At 36.3% G+C, this 26,229-nt stretch overlaps 1 long non-coding RNA gene across 1 annotated transcript in view; it reads right to left on the minus strand.

The window, feature by feature from the left end:
- Window positions 1-3,979: 3,979 nt before the first annotated feature.
- Window positions 3,980-26,229, minus strand: part of LOC107505026 — a 42,844-nt gene continuing 20,594 nt past the window's right edge. Inside the window, exons 2-3 of the long non-coding RNA XR_001595601.2 lie at window positions 4,330-4,428; window positions 3,980-4,229 (exon numbers count right to left, since the gene is read on the minus strand). This is a non-coding gene — a long non-coding RNA (uncharacterized LOC107505026). The remainder of the gene's footprint in view (window positions 4,230-4,329; window positions 4,429-26,229) is intronic.

Genomic DNA, 26,229 nt, shown 5'->3' on the forward strand with positions numbered 1-26,229 from the left:
TGTTTCCACTGAAGACACATGGGGAATTTTGCTCATTGGACAAAGGAGAATGGATACCACCTACAGAAGTACCCACAAGAGTGAGACGTGGGGAAACGTGGACAAAGATGTTGGAAGGGATTGTGCTGTAATTAAGGTGATGGTATTTTCCTAATCAGACACCAGGGCAAATGGCTGGACACATGGTCAGAAAAAGGACAGATTTTTTGAAATCTGGGATGTATGATCACCACCTTCACAGTGAATGAAACCAGCAAGAGCTAGCAGCTGTTCTGAGTGAAATTCATAAACAATGAGTGCCTGTACCCTGGTGCATCCGGAGGAGTGGGTGAGAAGCCAGCCGATGTCATCCACTTACGAGCCAGAGTTTCCTCACGCAACACAAAGAGGGTTTGTTAGTGAAGGTTTTTCAGAACCACTTGTTGTCACACCTTGTCTGCAAGGACAAAGGTGCAATCTATTGGCCAAAAAACAATGAAGCTTTGCTTCCAAACAACACAGTCCAGGAATACAAAATACAAGCAGCAGGAACATAATGTTACATGTCAATTATGTCTCAATTTAAAAAAAAAAAAAAAGGCAGAAACAAGTACAGGACAGATCGTCAGCTATCCTTTACTTTTTCAGTTCTATATCTGCTTCTTAAACAGATTTCTAACATCATACTATTTTTTAAATCAAATCCTCATCACTCTGCCTGCTAATCTTGTGCATTCAATTTAAAACTTGGGGATTGTTCTGTTGCACAGGAGGAGATTCAGAAATTCCAGCTCTCTTACTTAATAAGAATGTTATGTTCAGCATAACAGGAGAAAAGTTTCTCCTTATTGTTAATACTCAGAGTCAGCTCTTAGTTATGTGCTTTGAGAATGACTTCTGGAAGATATTTCAACTCCAGTTCCTGTCACTAACATAGAAGTCTGTGGGCCTCCGTTTCTACTTTTAAGTTGCTGAATGTGTTTTCATCTTGTATCTTATCAAAAGCTGATTTTTAAAAAATTATGATATCATAATTGATGATCCCAGGTTTTGTGTTATCTGTATCATCCTTTTAGCTCTATTAGAATAGATAAGAAAGGCTTTGATTTTATGGGAAACTCAAGGTCAAGGTGCAGAGGTTTTTTTTTTTTTTTTTTTTTTTTAAATACATCAAGACTTTAAAACAGTAAGCAGAAACATAAAAGAGATGTATTTGAATATACCTAGCATTTTGGTTAGGTTGTTTATAGATTCAAATGACCAACTAAAAGTGGATTAAATAGTACAATCTCACATAATAAATGTGGAGATATGGCATTTGCAGGGTTCACTATTTCAGTGGCTGAGCAACTTAATGAGGACCTGTACTCTTCCCACATTTCCATCCCATCATCCTGAGCACACCGGTGTTAACCCTCAAGCTTGCTCCCATTGTCAGAGATGGCCACTGTAGCACCAAATAATTATCTCACACTTCATCTACAGGCACAAAGCTGAGGGTATAACTCACTAAGAAGGAAAGAGTTTCCTAGAAATCAGTCAGGCTTTGAAAAGTAAAGAGGTAGTCAGCCTCTTAAGTGGGAGGTTGCCTACGAGAGGGATGGCATTTGAATAGACAACCAACAATATCCCCATAGGTGGGAATTGAGAAAAATTGCATTTACATATACTGAAAGTTAATAGAGACTTCTGATTATTTTCCAAGGAAACCGTGTCTCTGAAACAAGCTTACAATCAAGTGACCATTTTCTAATCAGTTAAAACACTACAAAGAAAAGAATATGTGTGAGGTGTGTCTGGTGAGGGGTGAGGGTGGGCATAGCTTGATGGTTGGGCTGAGGAGTGGTCAAAAATGAAGAAGAAAATCTTTCAACAATGATATTAGTGCCTGCTAACATCATTTGCCTTCCTATGGAATTATACAATGCCACCTATGAAGTATTCTTGCCCCTCTCTCCCCCCAAAAAATCAGATTAAACCTCTAGATCTAATACTCAGCTTACAAGAAGTACAGGGAGCAGAGGAACTTTTAAACACCACCACAAGGAAGTAATCAGCAAAATCCAGGAAATGACGGAGGGAATTTTACCTGATTGGATATTTGGTGACATTAAAAAATTCTTGTCGATATTTTCAGAAAAATTTGGTTATGTTTTGTTTTGTTTTTAAGAGTACAACGCTTTATTTTGCTAGAGTTGCTGAATCAAAATATATGGTTATGTATTCTAAAATGGTCCATATCTGTTGAAGATACATGATGAAATATTTATAGCAGAAATGTTATGACATCTGAGATTTACTTCAAATGCCTCAAAATAATCTGGGGGGGGGGGCGGTCAAAGTGGGAAGAATGACAGGCAATGAAGATGGATAGTCCTTTATGCACTTTCAATACGCCCTCCGTTCATTTTGGGAAGGTATAAACCTAGTGTACTTAGAACTGAGAAACTTAGATGTTAGATATTTTGCTTGCTATAAATGACAGCAAAACCAAAAATCAAACCTCTTAATAGTAGTAAACCAGTTTTCCTCCACTACGAGCTCATTTTCCAACCCTCTGAAAAAAAATAAATGCAACATATACACTAAACAGCACAGATAGACAATAGTCAACTTTTCTCCAAAATATGAGTGACGAGGACAGCCTCCAAGCTTCAGACTGTTTACAAAAGATCCATGAAGATGGACCTCAAGAAGGCATCTAAACAACAAAACTGTCATCTGATGTATCTAGGTATTTTCCTGGATATATATAAGTACCTCCTAGACTTCTACTTGAGTCTTTTTAAAACTAGGTCAAGAAACTGCTTTGTTTCTCACTTTTACCAGGATGAAACAGTGACAAGAGGTAACAAGAGAAAAGTTGGGATGGAAATTGCCCAGAGAGGACAATAGGGCCTGCAAGAAATAATACTGGTGTCCCCTGCTTTTCAGAAGTTCACGTTATACCACTTTGCTTTTATAAAAGACCTACCTTAGTACCACTTTTTACCGACAGAAAGAAATCTGAAGATTTTCACTTTAATAAAAAAGACAAAAAGCGAAAATAGCATTCACCATTTGTCTGTCAGCGAACTGTTAAAGAGGCAGTGCACGCCCTGAGCTCTGAGTGGCGCCACCATGCTCCCTCCCCAGGAACCACATTCAGCATCTCGGTGTAGCTTTGAACTGTTTGTCTGTGAGCACCTACGCTTAATCTTAATTTATTTTGTGCATCATTAGCAAGATGTATCCAAAGGTAATTGCTATTTCACTCTACACCATTTTAGCTTACAAAAGGAATGTTCTACTTTTGGAAAGCAGGAGAAACCTGTATTTATTTTTGGTATCTTTCTACCTCCACAATCTTACTTTCTGGCTCTACCCCTCTCCATCCCCTACTTAGGCTTGTACTGTGCTCATGTCCTCTAGCTTCCCTGAGCCTTTTTCATTTTTGCCCACTCTCTAAATTTCAATGTTCCCAAATTCAATTACAACTTCCCAAATTGAGGTTTCAACTACAGCAATATATATATATATATATATAAACATTACTAGAATTTTAAGTTTGTTCAATCCCCTCAAGCCATCTTCCATCAAAATTCTAATTTCTATACTCTCAGTGTACTGATCTAATCTAGTTGTTAGGAAAGCAATCTGATTAAACTATTTCTAATCGACAGTCTCAGCTGCCAGTTCACAGTCCTAAGGGTCTATCATCCTCATATTCTCTCTCAAAAGAAAGCTCAGAGATTGCATCTTAGAGTGGTAGATATTCATATGCCTCCGATAACAGAAGCTAAGAAGGGGATATAGGGAAAAGTTTGCATGCATGTCTGATCATTTGAATTTATTTCAGTGTAATAAAAACTCCAGATTACAGGTATAGTCTGGTAAAAGTGTTTGGGAATGAGGGCGGTATTGATTACTTGAACAAGGTACTAGTACATTTTGTTCTTCGAGCTTGATGAAAATTCTTTCACAGAAAAGAAATCAAGACTTAGACTTTACAATGTATGTGACAAGGTTCATGTAATCTAGATAGTAGTTACACAAAAGTTTTTCCTTCTGAGTAGTCAAGGTGACCTATGACTTTCCCTAAGTCACACCACTCACCTGCTCGGAACCATAAAGAGAAGGAAAGAAAAGTCTTTGTAGGCCCCACCTGTTCCCACCTACCTGGCAAAGTGCTCCACTTCTCTGTCCTCAGATCCCTGGAATCTGGCACCCAATTCAGATATTCATGCTTCCATGCAAACAGGTGATTCCTCCTACAGAGAAAAAGAAAAGAAAATAAACTTATTAGAATTCTAATTATCCAGTTAATTTCATTTACTAATGACAATACCCTTGTAAGGTTGGTATCAGTACCATTCTGTAGTTGAAGAAACAGGAGCTGATAAGGCTGCAGTGTGAGTTTGCCAGGTTTTTCCCGTGGTTAATCACAGAGGAGGGGTACGAAATCTCGTCCTGTGGCAGAGAATAGATTATTGACAGAGTTATTTGTGTGCCCTGTTGTTACTTCTGTTGGAGACTTATCTGATAAAAGGAAAAGGCGATTTTCTCCTTTTTTCCCTCTCTATAAGGAAACCTGGCTTTCCAGTTCTGAGGCACAGGTTCTCATGCCCAGGTATAAGAGGTTTAAGAGCTTCTTTGTATTTCAAAAGCTAGCTGGAAAAAGCCCCAGCCACGAATTTAAGAGTTCTTGGTCTTCTGGAAGAAAGCTGGAATTATCCTAAAAAGGGAGGCAATGGAAGGCAATGTTTCACAGGGAAGACAGATATGCCCCCATCCAGAAGCTGGAGGGAGGCATGTACATTTCCGCTCCTAAGTGTATACAGAGATTCAGAGCTTCCCTCTGCACCATAGATGAAAACGAGTAAAGAATGTGTCACCATCAAGCAAACTCAGGCAGTTGTCCCATCTTAAAACCTGACTCATGGGGAATTGAGGAGAAAAGAAATGACCATTTTCTTCATAGCTGTACTGTACTAGGAAGTCCAGGGAGTTCACAGGGTGTTAAGCAGATGGCAGCCCTGCTCAGGCAGGGTTTTCCTCCTCTTTCTCATCCCCCACAGCTCGCAAACGGCTGTACTTGTGTACAGAGCCCTTGGGGGTCATGCTAGGAGATCTTAGCTATCTGCTCATGGAATGTGGTCACCTGCTCACAGATTTATGGCCTGTAATGCATCTGGTTCTTTATTTAAACAAACAAACAAACACAGGATGAGTGCAAGAAGCTAGACATGAAAGACCATAAACTATATGTTCTGTGTATATGAAGTTCAAAAGTAGACTAAACTCACCTGTGACAATAAAAGTTGTACAGCAGTTACCTTTGGCCAGGTACTGACTGTCGGCCGGGGGTTGAAGGGCAAAAGGGAGACTTTTAGTAGGCTAGAAATTTTCTATATCTTATTGTGGACGGTAATTACACAAGTGTAAACATATGTGAAAATTCATTGAGTTGTACACTTAAGATATGTATACTTTACTGTTAGTAAATGTTACCTCCAAAAAATAAATACATAATAAAATCAAACAAGCCAACAAACATAGATATTAAACAGTAACCAAAAATGATTTGTTAGCTCCAGCTTGTCTATTCCTGGGGCTACTTAGTCAGCTCTTGCTGACTTGATCACTTCCCAATTCCTAAAAATAATTTGGCTCCCTACCCTAAAACTGCACAGAAAAATTTAAAAGCCAGAGAAGAGTACTCAGCCTGATAGCCCTCATCCATAGGGTAATTTGTAGCTTCGCATGTGTGCAGAGATGACAGAGCCAGACTACTCAGGTTCAAATCCCTGCTCTGCCACTTGATGATCACAGCCCAAAGCAGAATTGAATTACATCAATTCTCTATTCCTCAATTTCTTGATCTGTGTAATAAGCTTAATAATCAGGATTAAACAAGATTATCCATGTAAATGCACTCAGTAAATATCTAGTATTACTGTATGCCAAACCTATGGTAATCACTTTACCAATATTATCTTGTTTAATCCTTGCGGCAACCCTATCTGAGAGATGATGTTACCCCCATTTTACAAGAGAGGAAAATGAAGCTCTCAGAGGCTCAGTTTGCCTAAGGTTACATAGTTGGTAAGGGGTAAAACTGAGACTTGAATCCAGGTCTGTTTTTTCTTTTCCCATTAAGGAGCTTCCTTGACATCCACTGGATCTTCCTAACCTCTGTATCCTATCTGCTTCCACCTGGACCACCCTAGAGCTAACCAACCCATCCTTAACCTGCATTTCTCCCATTGCCTGCTTTAAGACTTGAAAATTTGAAATATCTTGGCAAATAGAATTAAATGAAATCAATATTGACAAGAGTGAAGAAAATTCGCATTCCAAAACTGGCAGCAGAAAACAAACCAAATAAATATTTAAAATAATGAGAAGGTAAGAGCAAATCCAGAGATTCCAAACTCAGAGAGGCATTTACAATAATACAGAAGAAGGCTCTGAATCAACCATCAGGATAATGTAAAGAACTGTATCAGAACATGGGGCCCACTGATCTTCCCCTGCCTGTAATCATGTAATAGGCCCCACCTAGATAACCTTGGATACTTACCCTTTCTCAAATTGTTTAACTTAATCACATCTGCAAAGTCTCTTTTACCATGTAAGGGACTGTGTTCGTAGGTTTCAGGGATTAGGCCATGGACATCTTTGGGGCCATTTTTTCTGCCTACCGTATGTGGTTATTGGGTGCCTGTCAGATAATCCTGCTTCTTGGTTTGGCCATTGAAGTGCTGACTGTTCCACCCAAGATCTGAATCTAGAATGACACCCATTAAAGGCTGGAAAAAATGACCTAACCAGAGTATTCCTGCCAAGTTTCCTTGGCTGAGGTTCCTTGGTTCCTGCTGGTTTTCCAAGCCTGATTTTCAGCCTTCTGCTCAATTCTGTGAGCTCCCCAATAGTTCGCTGATAAATTATTTTTCTGCATACATTAGCCAGACCCAGTTTCTCTCACTTATAATCAAGAATTCTGACTGATACAAATTGTCCTACCTGCCTGCTCCACACCCATTTAAGTAAATGCTTCTTGGGAACATTTTCTACCAACCTAAGGGAACTTAGACCTTGTATTCAGAGAAGAGGTCTGTCACCATAATCACACAAAAGCAGATAAAATTCATGGAACTAACCTACAATAATCAACCTAGTTCTTCATTTGCAAAAGTAAAAGATAACACAGGATCACCAGACATTAAGGAAAGCTAATAGCACGAGAGTCAAATAGACAAAAAAGAATAAATAGACCTGACCTGGGTGAAAAAGAGATCAGAACAAAATTTTCATCTTAGGGGGAAAAAAAAAGACTCCATTTGGTATATTCAGGGATATATTGAGAATATTTTTCCTACATATAAAAAGAACATTCAGAGAAAAAGAGTTATTGGAAAAGAAAAATCCAGTAAGAGGACTTCATTCACCACTGAATCTCACCACTTAAAATGATGCCTGGAACTCATTAAATACTTGTTGAGTGAATGAATGATCAATGGAACCTATACAACTAAAAGTCAAATAGTGAGCCGAAAGATTAAGGTGGGAAAATCTCCCAAATTTTGAAATAAAAAAGACAAAGTAAATGGAAAATATCAAGATAAGCAATATAGAGTACTAATCAAGGTGATTTGAAATCCATCTACTAGGACTTCCAGAAAAAAAGATACAGAAACCATGACAGCAGAAATCAAGAGAAAAAAAAATTAAATGTCCCTGAGCTGAAGAAAGCACAACTTATAGATTGAAAGGGCCCACTGACAAATCCTGGTGAAATTCAAGAAACCCACAGATAAAAAATATGATTCTGAAAACTTCCACATAAAATCTACAAAGAAACAAGAAGCAGAATAGCACCAGACTTCTCATCAGCAACCCTGAGTACCAAAGACAGCAGAGCAATATCTTCAAAATTTTGGAGGGAAATGATTATGAACCTAGAAATCTATACCAAGGCAAACTTGAATAATCAGATGAAAGAGCAAATTGGAAACATTTCTGAACACACCAAGACTCAGAATTTCTGCCACAAACACACTATTTCTAAAATAATTACAGTACTTATGCACTTGAACAAAGCAACAATGACAAAAAGTAATCCAAAGAAAAAGATAATGTGCAATGGAGGAAAAAAAGTAAGTCAAAAAAACATCAAACAATAATACTTAACTAGAATAAAACTAATTTGATAAAAATTTCTTACACCTATAGTGGAGGAAGGAGAAAGTCAGAGAATATGAGTTCTTGCTTAATGGGAATATATCAAGATGAATTAATTCTAGATACTGATAAAAAAATATATAACCATGAGATTTCAAATTTTAAGTTAACCATCTAAATAATTGAAACTGAATACATAACTTTGCCAACCCTTAAAGGAAAACAAATGGAACAAAGAAAACTTGATCAATCTAACAAAAGACAACACCGGGAGAAAGAAGAAATAGAAAAAAAAAAAAAGCAACCTGAAACAAGATAACACAAATTTATTTAAACAGATTAACAATAAAAATGCAAATGAGTCAAGTTTCCATTTTCCAAAAATGAGTTTTGATTCGTAGTAAAAAAAAAAAAAAAATCCAGCTATATGCCATTTTAAAAAAGACATCTAAAACATTAAAGGGAAAGAAGGCTAGTTCCAAATGATAAAAATCACAATTCACAGACATGAAAACCAAAAACTTTTATTTACTTAATACGGAACTTAAAATTTGAAAAGCAAAAGACATTAGAAATACAAGAAATCAAAACTGATCAATCTATAATGTCAGAAGAAAACTTTAATACATCTGTTTCAGAAATCAATAGACCAAAAAATGTTTTAAGCGAGTATATTTTGAGTACAGTAATGCATTTATTATTAACTTTGTGAAGATCACAAGGACTGACATCCATTGCACAAAATCCAACTGTGTTCATTTTACTCCATCTCTCAGCAGCAATTGACACATTTGGCACCCCTCTCCCCAAAACAGGCTCCAGAGGTGCCACATTCTTCTGATTTTCCTACTGCTTTGTGGAGCCAATGTGCTCACTCTGCCTCGTAGGCTCCTCCTTCTATTCCTGACCTCAAAATATTGAGGTAGCCCAGGACTCAGCCTTCTCTTTCTTCTCTCTCCACACTACCTTCCTACATGGTCTCACCCAGTCCTCAATCTTTAAATGCCATCCCTATGCTAAAGACTTCTAGGTTTCTTTCTGCAGTCTTGCATTTTTCCCCGAGTTTCAGATTCCTCCATCCAGCTCCACTTAAATATTTAAGAAGCATCTCAAATTTAACATGTCCCAAACTAAACTCTTGAGTTTCCTTACATAGATTCTAAAATTTTTGTTGTCTCAGATTTTTTTATTGTGGTAAAATACAAATAACGACATTAACCACTGTAACCATTTTAAAGTGTCTAATTCCCTGACATTTAGTACATTCACAATGTTATGCAACCATCTCTACTGTCTAGCTCCAGAACTTTTTCATCACCCCAAAGAGAAACCTCCATTAAGTTGTCACTCCCCATTTTCCCTCCACATCCTGAGCCCCTGGAAAACACTAATTGACTTTCTGACTCTACAGATTTGCCTATTCTGGACATTTTACATAAATGAAATCATATAGTATGTGGCCTTTCACATCTGGCTTCTTTCACTTAGCATAATGTTTTCAAAGTTTGGCCACATTGTAGCATATATCAGTGCATCATTCCACTTCATAGCTGAATACTATTTCATTGTATGAATACACTTCATTTTGTTTATCCATTCATCTGTGGACAGATATTGGGTTGTTCCATTATACACATCAACATTTTTCTTCCATTGCCCCCACTGTCTCCCTCCCTAGTCATCTCTATCTCAGTTGGTTGCACTAACACTGACTTAGTTGTTCAGTTCCAAAACCTAAGCGTCATCCTTTATTCTTCTCTTCCCGTTAGCCCTCCCCACCCCTGACATCCAAATCAACAGCAAGCCCTAACTTTTATATCATTCAGACATGTCTCAATTTTGATCATATTTCACTACTTTCCCAGCTACCACCTAGTCCAAGCTACTGTCCCTCTGGTCACAACTAAAGGCCATTTTACTTTCTTTCTTCCCCCTCTAATTCATTTCCCCATAGCGATCAAAATTACATTTTCTAAGTATGAGTCAGATCATGCCACATCAGTGCTGAAGACTCTTCCATGGCTTCCCCTTACATTGGAATAGAATCTAAATGTCTTACTATGGCCAATAAGGCCAGCACGATCTAGCCCCTGCCGACACATCTGAGCATCTCTCCCATGCTCACCAGCCACACTGGCCTCTCCTTGAGTCTCTCCTACACCAACCACTTTCTTGACCTAGAGCCTTAACTCTCCTTGAGTATCTGTCTGAGACAATATGCCTTTTCTCACACTTGGCTTGACTCTCTCCTTCCCATCATGCAGGCCACCTCCACAGAGAGACCTTCCCTGACCCTCCTGTCTGAAGTAGAATCCTCACTCCTCGTCTCTCTCTCACCCCTTACTCTGCTGGGTTTTTCCCTCATACAACTTAGGAGCCTATAACATAACATTATTTTTCTATCTGTTCATTATCTCTCTCCCCTCACAAGAATTTAGGCTCCAAGAAAGTAGGTACTTTGCCTTCGGCCAAATCCCCAGGGCCTAAATCAGTACCTAGAATATATGAGGCATTTAGTAATTACTTGTTGCTTGAATGATGAATGAACTGCATTATATACACACATAGAAAGAGGACTTTGTGCTTAATAAACATAATGCCCACTCTTTTCATATATCTTTGAACATTTATATCAATAGATTATAAATCTATTGATTATTCATGTTGCTGAGAATATAAATTAGTATAATCTGTCTGGTGAATCATTTGATAATATTTATCCCATTTTAAAATGCAAGTAACCTTTAAACCAGTACCATATATTGAAAAGCCTTCCTTTCCCCATGAATTTCATTGGCACCTTTGTGGTAAATCAAGTGATCCTCTATGTGTGGGCTTATTTTCTTACTCTGTGCTGTTCTGTTTACCTATTATCTATTTGATCACTTTCAAAGATGACAATGAAGTTTGTATGGATCTAAGGAAGGTTCCCTTCCACAAAACTATTTTTTCCTACTGTTCTATGTCCTAGAACTGATTACTCTGGAAAACAATAATTTAGTAAAAATTTAATACTATGGTAATATAGAGAATACTTTCGGTTTTGGTAGGAAGATTTTCACCATATTTAGGAAAGTATTATGGAATATTGTTTTCTTGGACCTTGGTGTGTGTCTGGAGGTAGGGAGTAATTGTTTTTTTTTTTTTTTTAATTAAAGGAACTGCTGCTTTGCATTTTTATATTGTTCTCAAATATTCCTCTCCCCTCTCAGAGTTCCTGAAGGGCATTGAAATGTTCCATGTTGTAAATAATACTAAAAAGGTGACATATTCTGAATAGCACTCAGGTATTAGAAATAAAATATAAAACCAACTTTGGTTTGAGAAATTGTCACTGTGGTCCACGGTGCTGAAGCAACTAGATATCCACATGAAAATATAATGAGACAAGACTCAAACTTTTTGTTATGTAAAGGACTCTAGTCGAGTAGATTTTATTTGTTCATTATGCCTGTAGGAGAGAGCCGATAACCCTCTTCTGATTTGACAGAGCAACTTTAATAATGCTTATACCACAACACTATCACCAAGGTAACAAATAAAGACTATCTGAACAAGTCTTAGCAAGCAGACAAATACAGGTGTCACTGAAGGTTGTGTTCACATGACATGTCAAACAATTTCTAAAATCTCTAGCACCTATCAGATTCCTTTGTTCAAATAATAATTCCAATGATAGATTTATACTAGAGAGAACAGAATGAGCTGGTAGCAGTTGTGAATATTTACACAAGTTTTCTGTCTCATGGTAAACAAGACTAACACACCTGTGAAAGTTCAAAGTTAAGAACTTACATTGTTGGATCCTCTGACCAAGTTTTAAGATAAAGGACATCTCTTTGTAGCTGTAGAGAAGAAACATCTTTTTGCATCTCTTTATTAGACTTTTTAATTTAAAGTTCTGTATTTTCAGAGTCAGGATGTCAAATTTTACTAGGCAGCATTAAAAACAGAATACAGACCTATGGGGCTCAGCTTTAAAATGGAAAAATGAATTGTTAGGATTTGACTTAGTAAAATAGGAACAATTTGTCTTCCATATAACATCTGACTTATCAGGAAAAACAGGTACTGAAACATGAGGGGGAAAAAGCTACCAAGTTCCTCGGCAACATGATTATAAAGTAGAATATTGTACCCAGACGAACACAATTAATTGTGACAGTGGAATGAAGACATATCAGACAAGGAAGGACTTGGAACATTTACCTCCTACATGTTCATTTTGAGTAAGTTGTCTGAAAATATTCTCCAGCAAAACAATCAGAAATAAAAGAGGAAGACTAGTAACTCAGGAAACAGTGGAACAAACCTCCAGAGCAAGAAAGGGAAGTTCAATATGACTTGCTGTGAAGCAAGATGAAAGAGCAACCAGGAGAGACTGGAGAAAATTGTAATGCTAGGAAGGAGGGCAAAAAGGAAAAAGGGCATGTGGAAGAGGAAAATGGGAATAAGTGATAGAATAACAAATATAATGAAATATCTGTAAAAAAAAGTTGAAAATGTTATAATTATAAAGGCAAATGACAGAAGAAACCAAAAAGAAAAAAAAAAGGCAAGTAGAAATACCAGAAAATCCCACACAATTTAAAAAAAGGAAATGAAAGGGTATTGTGTCCCTTGGTTCAAAGTAAAGAGAGACCTGCCCTTTAGGGGTGAAAATTTGGTGTTGGAGTGTAGTGGTCCATCAAATCGAATGGATAAAGTCCGAGTAAATCACAGAAGGCCTTCAAAGCCAGGCTCAGAGATTTGGGCCCATGGTCTGATAAGCACAAGAGAGCCATAATTAGTTCTTGAGGAAGAGAATTAAAGTTAAAAGCAGCATTTTAGTCACATTAGCCTGGCAGTAGGAGAGGCAGGAAGCTGAAGGATAAGTCTGTTGCAATTTTCCAGGCATGAGGTAAAGGAATAAATGGACAATAGAGAAGGAAGAGAGAGAAGATCAGAAAGGCATTTCAAAAGAGAACTGCAGGACTCAAGTACCAAGACAGGACAAAGAAGTGATGATGACTACAATATTTTCTGGTCTGTGAACTGGAAAAATGGTGATGGCTTTTTATCTAGTATTGCTGTTTTATTATGACACACATTCTTTACTCCTCCTCCTGTTCCTTCTCCTCTTTCATCTTCTCCTTTTTCTCTCTCCAAGTTGATATTATTAATCCCCTTGATGGTAGAGACTAAGCCTGTGTTTGTTTCCTGGACACTAGCACTAGGTCCTACAATAGTAGCCACTCAGCTAGTGCTGTGATTGTGACTTGGCGATGATGGTGGTGATAATGACAATGTGTCAATGCCTTAAAGATAAGAAAATTGGGAAGAGCAGTGACTTGAGGCATAAATAAGTAATAATGGAATTAGAACCTCAATGAGATATCAGCATCCATTGGGTGTGAGAAGAAAATACGTTTTGGAAAATTTCTGTTATTTCTTTGTTGAAATACCTTCATTTTTCTTTTATTTAACGTCCTTTACTTCATATACATCTATGTAGAATTAAAACCAAGCAGTATTGGGAGATGTGCCCACAGTTCTAAATTCTTATTTTAAATCCATTTTTGACTGAAAACAGACTAATTTAGGAAGCAGAGCTATTTAAACAAGTTCTGTCAAGAAGTATAGGCCTCCTATATGTTGTTTTGTTCTTGTTTCTGAAGACAAAAAATGTTATTTTGAAAGAAAGCTCTAGGTGGCACTTGTGATGTGTTCAATAGTTGCTTTAGATCCTTTTTGGAAAAGGTTTGGTAGGAAAAAAAAAAAGGCAATAAATATTAAAATGGGAAAATCTTCATTACAATAATGAAGATCAGTATCTTATGATTGTGTTTACTATGTTACTATGTATGAGCATCATCTTTATGCAATGTTTGCATTTAAAATCTGGGCTTCACTTCCGTTTTAAAAACTACAAGAGGGGAACCAGCATTTCTATAATATGTAAAAACCTCATGTCACTAAAATAGTAAGAAAGTAATGATTGATTTGCAAAAGGACTGACTATAGATGTTCTTTCAAATAGTCTGTTCCTCTATTCTATTTAAAATATTTCGATTTATAAAAATAGATTACAAAATTAGTTTTCCAAGGTCCACCTATTGTGTAAAGCAAAATAAGTTATCGTTAATTTAAAATAAAGCACTACAGCTTAAAATGAGGTGGAGGTTTCTTTTTAGTAATATTAACAAAAAACAGAAATTTAAGGCACATATCTTAAATTTTTTTACCTAAGTGATAACATAATGATTTTAAGTAAGTGCACTGCCTTTCCTGTTATTTGGGTTGGCAGTTCATATTTAGCAAGTTGCTTAAATTTCTCATGGTCCCATTTTACTGTAGAGATTATAAGCTCTTTAAACAGAAATACAGGTTGAGAAGGTACTATTTCAAGTAGAAAATATTGTTGCCAAATACCATGGCAAAAACCACAACCTGTAGACCCCCTCACGCTATTGCATCTTTCCCTTACCTATTGTCTAGGCCTTCATGGTAACCATTTTATAGATTAGGTTCACTTGTGGCTTCATATCACATTTCTCCCTTTGTCTCATTTTTGTTTCTTGTTTTAAATGTATTTTTCTTACTATATCTTTGTAGGATAATTTAACAAAATGAAATACTTTTAGAACACGATGGGTTATAAATAAATTAATAATAATGCTAATATACTGTCTTTCAATTGAGGTTTTGGATGAAATTGACATTTTGAAGGTAGTATCTCTTATAGCAGTAGTAAACTCAGCATGTCAGAACTCAGAGCTAAATATGCAAAACTGCACCAGTATTGAAAAAATTTTGGATCTCAGAGTTAAAGTGGAGCTTCTTTGAATGAGAATGATAGGACTGGATTTTTGCTAACTTAAACAAAAAGAGATTTTAACAGACTGCTAGCCTGGACCTCATGGGATGGGTAGGAGAACAGGCCCAGTTACAAGACAGAAATGAGGAAAGCTCCTGGAGTCCAGGCAGCATGAACAACTTACAAACCTTGTCAAGCTGCAGCTGCTCCAATGTCCACACTCCCTTTATTTCCCGTCCTGTGTGCCTCTGCACAGATTTCCAGTGCTAAAATGAGGGCATATTCAGTACAGAGTACTGAATATTTTAAAATGATGTCAAAATATAAAGAAATATAAATTTGGAAAAATAAAAATTTATGCCTGGTTTTGTTTATTTATTCCACGAAGAGCTACTGAATACCTCTTATGCACTGGCCTTTGTTCTAGGGCTGGAAATACAGCAGAGAACAAATTAGGTAAGCTCACAGAACTTGCATTTAGAGGAAAAAACAGTTAAACAAGTAAACAAGACATATTCTGTTGAGATCAGGGCTATGAAGAAAATGAAAATGGATGATATGATCCAGAGTGACATACAGGAAGTGGGGAGCCAGTGTAGATTGGGTGGTCAAGCAAGGAAGAGGGAGCTGAGACCTGAATTATGAGAAGGAGTCAAACATTCGTACTCTGAGAGAAGGCAGAGGAAAGTGAGAGAACCCAGAACTGAGTGACCACTAACAAGTGAAAAGGGGAGTTTTAGGCAGAGATAGATCACAACTTTTAATCTAAGATATGTCATGGAAGTAGAGGACTTTAAGGAGGAGAGTAACATCATCTGATTTAAATATTTAAAGTCAGACTGCCTGGTATGCGAGGAAAAGATGGCAGGGGCCAGAAGGAGCAGGGGGCACTTGGGAGACTCTAGCATAAGTCTAGATGAGACTAAGTAGACTCCAGATTACTTTGGTATAGTGGGGGTACAGAGAAGTGGACTAATTCTGGATAATTGTGTAAGGTAAAGTCTAACAGGATCAGTAGTATTAGTTAAGTGTCTTGGTCCAGCATTGCTTAAAATTCTACAAGGGATGCAAAAATATTGTATTACCAAAACTCTAAAATCCAGAAGTTTTGCATTTAATTGGACAGATAAGACATACATACATATGATCCAATTTTGTGACTCAGCCCCATTACCACTGATACTAAATTAAACAACGCCTTAGAGCATTTAAAGAACATAATATTAATTTACAAAGACCTTTGTTTGCCTGGGTAGCAGCAGCCTGGAGATTAAGATAATAACTAATATAGTATCCCTTAAAACATCTCCATGGAAAACGGCAGGGGAAACTACTAATATAACAATGAAATTAAGACTACTGACTATGATCTCTATTAGGGTACCGACATCTTCACTACTAGTTGCAGAAGCAACAGAACAAATTTAAAAGGTTATCTTAAAAGATATGCCCCAACAGGACAGAACAGAATTATTTACAGTATTTGCAGGCACCAGGAACACAGGATTGCTCACTGACTTAATAAGAACAGCTGAGAAACTAAGTCAAGATAAAAGTTATTGCTTTAACACTAATGTATGTAGACAAAACAGGCTATGCCTAATGTAAATAAACCAAATCAATATAGGCCATATAGACCTAAATTTTCAAGGCCCTTTTGGCCCCCTAAACAATTTAGACCACCACCCTTTAATCCAAAATATAAAAACAGAAACCCAAATAGAAATCCCAGAAACTATTTACAGTAGCAGAGACATGAAAACAACCAAACTTAGAGGAAATACATCTACAGAAAATAGACTTAATAACCCGTTTATTATAAATAATAATAATAACAATAACCCCTTGATAAAACCTAACTCTATTAATGAACAAGCCACTGATTGGCAAAGGAGAGAAAGTCCAATCAGTTCCCTACAGGGACTTGGTAGTCTTCTTGCCCAAGCCAGAGAAAATTGCTCATTTTTTACAGTGGCCATTTCAATATAAACCACTTCTATAAATAAAATCACTATGTATACTACTATGTTATTAGATACAAAGTCTCCAGTAACAATGATATGAGGATATCCTGCTAATTTAGAAAATATTAAAAATGTAACAGGACTAATCAAAAGATTAGGGGGAAATTTACCCCAAGTACATGGGTACATAGATTTCTAACAATCGATATAGATCACCCATAAGGCTAAATGCTTTACAGGACCCAATTTAGAAAACATTCTTGGAATGGATGAATAGGACATCATATAACAAAGAAAGATATAACAATTCCTAAAACCAATTTGGCTAGGGCAAAATGGAATGCAGTTAAATTGCCTGTTCCAACTAAAATAAAAAGTATATCCCAATACAATTTTAATGGAGGACATACTCAAATTAAGGGAAAAATTCAGGAACTCCTAAAGAAATAAATTATCGTGCTTATTATTTCATCATATAATCACCCAATCTGGCATGTAAAAAAGCAAAATGGATCATACAGATTTATAGTAAATTAAAATTTATAGGAATTTAAACAAACACTCTCCCAAAATCAAGGAAGTACTTCCAGATACAGGCACTAACATAAAACAATATCGCCACTGGATTTCAAACTTATAATACAGTGATAGACTTATCTGACATATTCTTTGCTATTACCTATTGATGACAAAAGCCACCCATTGCATTCACGTGAGCAGGTAGACAATATCAGTTTACTAGGTTAACACAGAGCTATCTTAACAGCCCAGTGATAGCCCACAACCTTCTAACAAATATCCAGGCTTTTCAGGAACATGCAACATACATACAAATCATTATTTCCTATATTGATGACATCCTTATTTATGGTGATAACTGAGAAGAACAAACTAGGATCAAGATAAACTTAACTGAATTCACTACAACTCAGAGGATAAAGTTCAACCCAGGTAAAGTTCAAGGACTCAAACTACGGTAAAACTTCTAGGCATAATTTGGTCTCCTGAAGGCAGGAGAATACCAGATTCACTCATAAACACTATAGATGGCATACCGACTCCTATCGCTAAAGAAGCAGCTCAGATACTTACAGAATTATTTGGATATTAGAAACAACACATACCGTTTACGAGAATAATATTAAAACTCATCTATAAAATAACTAGAAAGAGTAAAAAATTTAGATGAATAGAAATTCAAATGACAGCCTTTACTTATTTGAAAAATGTTATCATAACTTTTAACACAGTGACATCAGCTAATGTGTACTCTATAAACTAGAGTGCCTGCACTCACAAGGGTTTGCAACATAGTCACTACGGACTAAAACCACAGGATCCAAAATTTTACCCATTTGGGTTTTAAACTAAGAAGCTCCCATGGTCTGAGAACATACCCACCAAGTGAAAGGCTCACCTGAGCAGTCTATGAGGTCTTACAAAATACAGAGTCACTACCAGAAAATAAACCAATTATACTTAGACTCCATCAGCCTATTCTGGAGTGGGTAAAACAGACCCCTGACAGATAGAAGGGAACTACCCCTGACCATAAAGTCCTAACATGGAAACGGTATATTCCTAAGCAGGAAAAATGGATGGATGGCTCACCCTCTGCATTAACCGAGGAAATCTCAGTAATGCCAAAAAATGCATTTGCTAGAATTTCTAAGGGGTGAGCTTTTCCAAGATTGAGCAGTTGGGGAATGGGGACTATTGTAGTCCTCAACCATGCAGTTTACAGATGAATCAGCCTCTACGACACTATCTGGTGTATGCTGGCAGATTGCAGCCTTGAGGACTAATGATGGTCTAACCCTGACAGAATCAGGCTGTGGAGAATCGGCACAATTTGCCGAACCAATAGCCATGAAATTGGCAATTGAACAATCGGTTCAGAAACATCAGAAAGAGGTATATCTTTTCCCAGGCTCATGGGCAATAGCTAATGGAAAAGCTCTTTGGTCAGGAATATGGAAGGAAAATGACTGGAAAATAGAAAATAAGGACATATGGGGTCAGGACATATAGCAGAAAATAGCACAAGTTTGCACACCAGAAGGACAACTCTGAAGTAGCCAGCTTTAATGATGAGAAAGAGTAGACAAGCTCACTAAGAAAACCAATGAGGCTAGAACCCCTAATATCTATCTCAAAAAACACACTGATTCATGGATAAGGAGAAAACCAATTCAAAACATAACCATACATAAATAAGAACAATGTAACATAAAACTTGAACACACAGATGTGCCGATTAATAGGATCATTGCATGGGCACATCACCAAATAGGTCATACTGGCACATACAGCACTAGAATATGGTTAGAAAAAAAAAAAAAACATGTATACATATCTACCAAATACCTCCAATTGCAAATTAAGAAATGTGAGAATTGTTGAAGATTCCAGATAAGGTCAAAGCAGACAGACCCTTCCAAATTATACAGATTATACAGGACCCATGCCTATACTAGAGAATAATAAATCATACACATATACCATTGTAGGTATATGGTCAGGAACAGGATTACCCTATCCTTGCAGAAAAAAAATGATCAAAAATCTACCATCAGGGCATTGGAAATCTTGATTGCTTGCTACAGTATCCCAACCATTATAGAATCAGATCAGAGTACCCATTTTATAGGAAAGCCAATATAAGATTGGGCCAAAGAACAGGGCAGAATGTGGAACTTCCACTTACCCTACAACCCAGCTGCCTCTGAATCAATTGACAGGTATAATAGTTTGCTCAAGTAAAAGCTTAGTTTCCTTACTAACAATCTAGATACAAAAGCTTAGGCTAAATCAGTCTGGGAAGTAGCAAGATCTCTAAATAAACTCCTATTGAAATAATATTGTAGACACCCACAGAGATGAGAATTAGCACTAACACCACCTCAGAATCTAAGTTAGTAGGGGGTGGGAGATGGGGGAAAGAGGAAAAAGGGGATTAAAAAGTGCACATTGCCAGTTATAAAATTAGTCATGGTGATGTAATGCACAGCATAGGGGAAACAGTCTGTTGTAATACCTGTAGTAACAAATGGTTATTAGACTAATTGAGATGATCATTTTGTAAGGTATATAAATGTCTAAACACTATATTGTACACCTGAAACTAATATAACGTATGCCACCTATAATTTTAAAATAAATTAAAAGGAAGAATATTTAAAAAACAATGATATATATAATACTGGGGAAATTACAATACCTGCCACTAATAAAACTTACTGGATTACCAAAGGAAAAAACATATTACATCAAATTAAAGAAAATAATACGATGCCTCTATAAAGTTTTAATAGTGGACACATTTTTTATGGCATCATTGCTAGATACCTAATACTTAGCTCGCATGATGCAAGGTGATTAAGTTTGGAGCAACACTGGCTGTAATGGCCATAACTATAGATTTTCTTGAGTGGCAAGAATAATAGTTAGGTAGAATTAGAAATTTATAGGGCACTACTTTTATTTTTGCACAAATCCACTATGCATCTTGACCCTGAAACTACGTGGGTCTGAACTACATGAGCCTACTTATATGCCGGCTTTTTTCAAAACATACAGTAAATGTATTTTCTCCTCCTCGTGATTTTCTTAATAACATTTTCTTTTCTCTAGCTTACTTTATTGTAAGAATATAGTATATAATACATATAACATACAAAATACGTGTTAATCAACTGTTTATGTTATCGGTAAGTCAACAGCACGCTATTAGCAGGTAAGTTTTCGGGGAACCAAAAGTTATGCTACCTCCAAGATTTTCATATGCCTGGGGGATGGGGGGTTAGCGCCACTAACCTCCATGTTGTTCAAGGGTCAATTGCTAAGTGGGTCAGTGTGACATGTTGTCTTCTGACCATACTATTCTGCTTATTGCTCACTTTTAGATACCATACTCATTGCAGCTATGAATACTCAATTGATAGTTGCAGCAATAGCATCTGTGCTACCATATCGAATTGGAATGGCATCCTTTTGTCCAGATACAACTCCACTGTCTGATATCCTCTACTTCCTCCATGAATCACCATCCTGGTCACCTTATTGCAACAAAAGACTCACCAGAATCACCCAGCCCAACCCCTCCACCTCACCCTTACCATCAGCACCATCTACTTGTTGGAAAATCTTTGATCAGTGAAGAAACCGAGTACTGAGGGAAGCTAATAAAGCACTGGAAACCTCCAATTCAATCTCCACAAAAATAAATGAGTATCCTGACTGACTCCCCTTGTTAGAAACTGACTCAGAGGATAAAGACTGGCCTGAATTACTAACTGACTCTTGGTTTTGTAGTCCAGTGCACATACTAAGACGACCAGCTACTAACTTTTGTACTCTTACCTTACCTTACCTTACCTTACCTTACCTTACCTTACCTTACCTTACTTTACCTTACCAAGTTAGGAGCATGGTCATATCGGTGTAAAAATCTTTATATACTAATAATACCTCAAAAAAATTGCCAAGTAGAGCAGAATTTTACTCTATTTATGGAATAGATCACATGAAGTGTCAACAAATGATTGGTGCAAACCAAGAGCGGTGAGTAAAATATTAAATTAAAACGTTGGGATAACCTTGAAAAACTATTAAAATATTATAGAAATGAGTTTGTCACATGAGTAATGATGATACTTTGGGAACAGGTGTTGTCACAGCATCCACATAAGGGCAATAGGGAAATTATTATCTTTAAATATAAATAGGCCAAAAATTGATCATTTACTATACTTGTAACTTAAATAATGAAATACTGGTTTGCATTAAACATGGCCAAGTGAGAGATGTCCCCAGATCTTTCCTCTTGAAACAACAATAAGCTGAACATCTAAAACCCAACAAAAAAATACCCAAACTGCATACCAGCAAGTCTAAGTGTGGGATCTGTGCATAAGAGCTACCACAGGAATTGAAAAAACAACTAGATGAGCAGAATGAGTTCTTTAGCAAGGAGATTAAAACTCTCAAAAAGAACCAAATAGACCTTCTAGAGATAAAGAACACACTGCAAGAGTTGAAAAATGAAATAACAAGATTGGGAAATAGAGTCAACCAAATGGAGGAAAGGATCAGTGATATTGAAAACAGAAATCTAGAAATAGATCTGAAGATAGAAGAGAGAAACCAAAGAATGAAATATAATGAAAGAGAAATACAAGAACTAGCTGATACCATCAGGAGAGGAAACATAAGAATAATGGGAATTCTCAAAGGGGAAGAAAAGGAGCAGGGATTAGAAAGCATTTTCAGACAAATAGTTGACGAAAATTTCCCAAATCTAAGGAGTTAGCTGGAGCTTGGAATTCAAGAAGTCAACAAAACACTCAATTATCTCAACCCAAAAAGGCTTTCACAAAGACACATTGTATTAAAATTATCAAAAATCAATGACAAAGACAGAATTCTCAGGGCAGCCAGGGAAAAGAAGATGGTAACCTATAAAGAAAAACCCATTAGATTATCATTGGACTTCTCAGCACAAACCTTACAAGCCTGAAAGGAGTGGAATCAAATGTTCGAACAATTAAAGGAAAGAAACTACAAGCCAATAATAATGTATCTAGCTAAGCTCTCTTTTAGAAATAAAGACGCTTCTAGACATACAAAAATTAAGGGAATTCTCTACTATAAGGCCTGCACTATAGGAAATACTGAAAAGGGTCAGCTCACCTAAAACAAAATGACAAAAAAAAAATACTTAATTAGGAGTAAGGTGACTAGCAGGCTGATAGAAGCAGAGGAGTGCAAACCTTACTAAGAACAGGGAATTATATGCTTAAAATAATAAGAAGATATTTGCTATAGCAAGTTAGTAATGAATGTTTGGCATACAAAGGGACAAACTGAGGCAACAATGACCAAAAAGGGGAGAATTCAAAGATCCAAATTCACAAAGGGGAATGGAGATAAGGCATGCACAGACGACATATACAGTCGTCTCTTTTCTTCTGAAAAGGGACGACTGTATGTATGTATATATATATATATATATATGTATATATATATATATATAACTATCCTTTATATGTTCATAATGATAACCACACGCCAAAGAGTCAAAATCAAAGTATATAACATAAAACAAGAAGGTCCAGAGAGAAAACTCACAAAAGCCAACAAAAATAAAGAAAACAGAAACTCAAGGACAAGGAAGCAATGGAAACACTGAGCTACCAGAAAGCAAAAGAAAAAGTGGCTATAAGAAGACCTTATATTTCAATAATCACCCTAAATATAAATGGACTGAACTCACCAATGAAAAGGCACAGGGTTGCAGATTGGACCAAAAAGCAAAATCTAACCATATGCTGCCTCCAGGAGACACATCTCATTTCCAAAGGCAAATGTAGATTCAAAGTGAAAGGGTAAGAAATGATATTTCAAGGAAATGGCATTCAGAGAAAAGTGAGAGTATTGGTACTAATATCGGTACTGATAAGACTTCAAAGTAAAAAAAAGTAAAGACCGATACTGAGGGACACTTCATAATGATACAGGGAATCACACACCAAGAAGACATAAGACTTATTAATATCTATGCTCCCAGTCAGGGAGCCCTGAAATATGTAAAGCAATTACTAACAGAATTAAAGGGAAAAACAGACCAAAACACTATCATAGTAGGAGACATAAATACCACACTGTCAGATATGGACAGATCATCTAAACAGAAAATCAATAAGGAAATAACATTCTTAAATGATACATTAGACCAACTGTACATAATTGACATTTACATTTCATTGACATTTATGTTTCATCCCAAAACAGCTGCTTATACATTCTTCCTTAGTCACATGGAACATTCTCAAGGATTGACCACATACTGGGACACAGAGATAGCCCCAACAAGTATAAGAGGGTTGAAATCATACCAACCATAATCTCTGATCATAATGCTTTGAAACTGGAGATCAACTGTAAAAAGAAAGTAGAAAGAACCACAAATACATGGATATTAAACAACATACTACTGAAGAATAACTGGGTCAGAGAAGAAATAAAAAGAGAGATTAAGAAATAGATAGAAATGAATGTATTTATGACGGCAAAAGCAGTCATAAGAGGAAAGTTCATATCATTACAGGCCTACCTCCAAAAACAAGGACAAACCCAAATAAACAACCTAACACTTCATCTTAAAAACTAGAAAAGGAAGAATAATTGAAGCCTAAAGTCAGCAGAAGGAAAGAAATCATCAAAATTAGAGTGGAAATAAATGAAATTGAAAACAAACAAATGAACAAAAACAATAGAAAAAATAACTGCAACGAAGAGCTTGTTCTTTGAAAAAGTTAATAAAATTGATAAGCTCCTGGCTAGATTCACTAAAGAAAAAAGAGAAAGGACACAAATAAACAAAATCAGGGATGAAAGGGGGAAATTACAACTGACATCGCAGAAATACAAAAAATCATGCAAGAATACTATGAAAAAGTATATAACCCTAAATTTAATAACCTAGAAGAAATGGACCAGTACTTAGAAAAATAAAACCTTCCTAGACTGAATAAGAGGAACTAGAAAATCTAAATAGACTGATCAGCAGTATGGAAATTGAAACAATCATCAAAAACCTACCAAAAAGTAAAAGTCCAGGACCAAATGGCTTCACAAGTGAATTCTACCAAACGTTCAAAGAAGATATAATACCTATTCTCCTCAAACTCTTCCAAAAAAAATTGAAGAGGAGGCAATACCTCCCCACTCATGTTATGAGGCCAATGTCACCCTGATACCAAAACCTGGTAAACACAAAAACAGAAAACTGCAGACCAATATCTCTCATGAATACAGATGCAAAAATCCTAAATAAGATACTAGTGAACCGAAATCAGCAACATATTAAAAAGGTTATACATCATGATCAAGTGGGCTTCATCCCAGAGGCACAGGGATGATTCAGCATATGCAAATAGACTAATGTAATACCCTACATTAACAAATTAAAAAATAAGAATCATATGATCATCTCAATAGATGCGGAAAAAGCCTTTGACAAGATACAGCACCCGTTTATGATCAAAACACTTAACAAAATCAGTATAGAAGGAAAATACCTTAACATAATAAAGGCCATATATGACAAGACCTCAGCCAACATTATACTTAATGGTAAAAAACTAAACACCTTACCTCTAAGATCAGCAACAAGACAAGTCTGTCCATTATTGCCACTGTTATTCAACATAACATTGGAGGTCCTAGCAAGTACAATCAGGCAAGAGAAAGATATTAAAAACATCCAAATAGGAAATGAAGTCTAACTGTCATTATTTGTTGATGACATGATTCTCTATATAGAAAACCCTGAAGGCTCCACAAGAACACTACTAGAAACAATAAGCAAATACAGTAAAGTCTCTGGATACAAAATCATTATTCAAAAATCCATGGCATTCCTATATCTAATAAAGAAGTGTCAGGAAAAGAAGTGGAAAAAAAATTCCTTTTGCAATTGCAACAAAAAGAATAAAACACCTAGGAATAAATTTAATGAAATATGTAAAGGACCTATATAATCAAAATTATAAGACCCTATTCAAAGAAATCGAAAAAGATACAAAGAAATGGACAGATATTCTGTGTTCTTGGATTAGAAGAATCAACACAGTTAAAATGACCATATTACCTAAAGTATTATACAGATTTAATGCAATCTCCATCAAAATCCCATCGGTATTTTTTAAAGAAATAGAACAAAAAATCATCAGATTTGTATGAAAGCACAAAAGACCCTGAATTTCCAAAGCCATCCTGAGAAAAAAGAATGAGGCTGGAGGCATCACTCTGCCTGACTTCCAACTGTAACAAAGCAACAGTAATCAAAACATAATGGGATTGGCAGCAAAACAGACACACAGACCAGTGGAACAGAATTGAGAGTCCAGAAGTAAATTCACATTTATATGGACAAATAATTTTCAACAACAACAACAACAACAAAAAAGCCAAAAACATAGAGTGGAGAAAGGAAAGCCTCTTCCATAAATAGTGCTGGGAAAACTGGAAAGTCTCCTGTAAAAGAATGAAATTAGACTATGGTCTATCACCACACACCAAAATTAACTCAAAAGGGATTAAGAATCTGAATGTAAGACCTGAAACAATAAAATTCATAGAAGAAAACATAGGAACTAAACTCAAGGACCTTGGGCTTAAAGAGGATTTTATGAATTTGATCCCAAAGGCAAGGGAAGTAAAAGCAAAAGTAAATGAATGGGACTACATCAAACTGAAAAGCTTTTGCTCAGCGAAAGAAATTGTCGACAAGGTAAAGAGACAACCATATGAATGGGGAACTAT

Source organism: Rousettus aegyptiacus, unplaced genomic scaffold (assembly GCF_014176215.1).
Source record: "Rousettus aegyptiacus isolate mRouAeg1 unplaced genomic scaffold, mRouAeg1.p scaffold_m13_p_2, whole genome shotgun sequence".
Lineage (NCBI taxonomy): Eukaryota > Metazoa > Chordata > Mammalia > Chiroptera > Pteropodidae > Rousettus > Rousettus aegyptiacus.